General features: G+C 23.8%; 1 long non-coding RNA gene across 1 annotated transcript; it reads right to left on the bottom strand.

Annotated features, from left to right (window-relative positions):
• Window positions 1-2,606: 2,606 nt before the first annotated feature.
• LOC115034928 lies at window positions 2,607-3,292 on the bottom strand. Its single transcript, XR_003840138.1, has 3 exons — window positions 3,058-3,292; window positions 2,812-2,989; window positions 2,607-2,749 (listed from the first exon to the last, which is right to left on the bottom strand). It is a non-coding gene; the product is annotated as an uncharacterized LOC115034928 (long non-coding RNA).
• Between the last annotated feature and the right edge of the window lie 8 nt (window positions 3,293-3,300).

Genomic DNA, 3,300 nt, shown 5'->3' on the forward strand with positions numbered 1-3,300 from the left:
ATATAACAATTAAGACTTAAGAATTTCATAGAGTTCGTGGTTATTATAAGAAGTAAAACAATATTTAAATAAATTCAACCTCCTTTGTCAACCCAACTTAAACCATCAATTTTACACCAACAAAAATTCTAGATGAAACATAATAAACACATGTTTATTACTAAGGTTCGGATTTGAGGGCAACAGCATTTTTTTAAATAATAATAATAGAGGAATAATTTTTAGAAGTAGTTTCCAAAATCGCCGTTAAAAACAAAAGAAAAATTAATAAAAAAATGGAATTTTTACTGGAATTTAATTGAATGTTTATATAAGCATTTTCCATAAACTATCACAGAACGAAAAACCTCATTACAATTTACAAAAATAACGGTTAAAACAACAAAAACATTGTTAACATAGGGCCAACAAACCGCATTGTTAAAAACAAAATTGTAATATTGTTCATCTCCAGATTTACAAGCAGCATTGCTATTTTGTTTAAAATCTTGTTTAATTCAACAATATTAGCCTGTCAATTTTTCAGTCAACGGAAATTTTGTTTGGTGAAATTAAGAAATCATTTTATAAAGTTAACAGTTTATGTTTTGTAAAATTGATATAACTACCATTTAAATTGTAAATACTTTCATTATTAATTCAACAATAAAGCATGTTTGTTTTAAAGAAGCTTAATTATAATAATAATAATAATAATAATAATAATAATAATAATAATAAATAATATTCTTATAACTTATAACTTTTAACTTTCAAGTTATAATAGTAACGTGCAATATAGAAATGCATTTAAAAGTTAAAAATTAAAATTAATTATTCTTAAATCTTAATGGTTAATATTTAAATTTTAAATCAAAATTAGAATTTATTAAAAATTAGAAAATTAAAAATTTTTGATTTCAAATTAAAATGTTTTTTATGTTAAACATTAAAAAGTAAAGACAAGTGAATTTTTTTCTTTTTCGTGGTATAAATAATTTAATAATGTATAATACTATAATTTATTTTTGTTTTATTAATTGTTTTCGTCGTTTTTCGTTTTTTACGTTTAATCACGTATTTTAAAAACATTTTCCATCCCTGTAATATACATAAAATTCATATATTTAAGGTTTTTTTAAAAATATACCAATCACCGACATAAAAAAAAATATTAATATAGATTTTGTCATGTTTTTTCAAGTTTTCGAAAGTTACAGTCCCTCGCCTAATAAATTCTTGTAGTAGTTGTTTCTGGGTAGTAATAGTAATTTTTGTATCTCATGGTACATGATTAAAAAACATGCGATTGATAAACTTTCAAATACTTCAAAGTATATCGTTTCTTTATTTCCATTCAAACTTTAAATGGCAACCATTACTATGTGCACATTTTTACCATTAAACCAACTATACAGCATGAGGACGTTCTGTGCCAATAAATGGGCACTAAGCTCATAATACCAAGGTGATGAGTATAAATTAAGTATAAAAATGTGTTCATTAATTTTTTGAATAAAAATGTAAGTATATTAGTTAATTTCTGTTAATACAAATATAATTATTTCAGTTCAGATATAATCTGTTTTATAAATGGACATGGTTTATCACATGGTAGTTTAATATTATCAAAAAAACGTTGAATAAACATTCACACAGATATAGACTCTAATGTTAAACAGTTGGTACATTTTGAAAAACATATCTAAGGCTTTGATGATTGAAAAATATACATATTTTGATTCATCAAAATATACCATGATTTGCGATGGATTTGATATTGTACCCACAATCAACAAGTATGGTTGGATAGGATTCTTGGCATTTTTTCTAATTTTCAATATTTCCTCAATTTCAATTGCTGTACTTGCAACTATCATAAAAGTGTTCTGAAAATCTTTAATTGAAAATTTATGGCAACATTTTCTTCCATTTAAATCAGTGAAGGTTTTTCTTATAGATGGAACAAAGAGCGTGAAGAATGTACAACATCACAGCATTTTTATAATCTGAAAAAATAATTATTTTTGTAACTAAAAATTAAAGTCTAAAATATGCTTATTTAAATTTAACAGAAAAATCAAAAAAAATGTTCAGGAAATATAGTGATTAATGAAGAATAAATATTTTATCAATAGTTAATAATTATATAGGTATTCGAATAGTACTGTTCAAGCATTTAAAGTTTAAGTAAAAGATGATGTAATATGAAATGGTTTAGTTAATTTCAGCATGCATACTATTGTACTATTCTAAACATTAAATGTAAATTTATAATAAATTTTAATATTTGGTTTCTATAAATCAAAATGTTATGGTTTTGTATGGTCTATTAATTAGTATTGGGTGGGTAAAACAAAATTATGTATATGACATATTTTAATGTAAAATATATACTATTCAACTTAATGAACATAATTTGTAAATTTCACTAATAATCATATTATACCAACCATTGTTTAATATTAAAACTGTTTTTTATATAAAAAAAAATTAAAGGATATATTTGAGCTCTTAATAACAATATATTTTCTTTTTTACTTGTTTAAAATATTAGTATCAATTTACTTACAAGTTTATACCCTAATGGTAGCATGTACTGAGTCTTATGAGTATCATGTCTTATGGATTTCTGATGGTGAAAAATTAGTTGTTTTAAGATGGTTCAAACGATAACCAGTGGTTTTTGCCCAAATCATTTCAATATCGTGCCAAGCTAACTCTTCATGTTTCAATTTGGCAATAAGAATTTCCGCATCTTCTTCAATAACTAATAAAACAGAAATAAAATAATTAAAATAAAATAAAACATATAAAAAATAATATGGTTACTTATTTCAAAATTTATATTTTCAGAAATCCTATAGGGTGGTTTATTGTTTTTCTGCAATTTTGACACTTGTGAAGACACCAATCCATGGCTTCTTAATCTTCTGAGTTTGTTATAGTACTTTGCATAAAGTTTTCCTTTTGGACACTTTCTTAGTCCGCTTCATTCAAAATATATTTCCTGTTAAAAAAATGTTATAATATTTATCATAGATATTTAATATATGAAATTCACTTTTATTTCTGTACCTAGTAAAGGTCCCAACTATCATATCTGAAATCTGTTTAGCCAAGGCAGTACACATGGGATGTTTTTTTTCAAACAAACTGGCTATTATCAAATCAACTAAGAGATTTCTGCATGTTTCGTTTAAGTTTTTATTAGATTCGTAGTAACTAATGATCATTGACCCATGTGTGCTTTTTTTTTAAAATTTCATCAAGAGAAAACCTTGTTAATAGTTCTGATGACGCTAATAATGAACTTGATAT

This window comes from Acyrthosiphon pisum, unplaced genomic scaffold (genome assembly GCF_005508785.2).
Source record: "Acyrthosiphon pisum isolate AL4f unplaced genomic scaffold, pea_aphid_22Mar2018_4r6ur Scaffold_21554;HRSCAF=24234, whole genome shotgun sequence".
NCBI lineage: Eukaryota > Metazoa > Arthropoda > Insecta > Hemiptera > Aphididae > Acyrthosiphon > Acyrthosiphon pisum.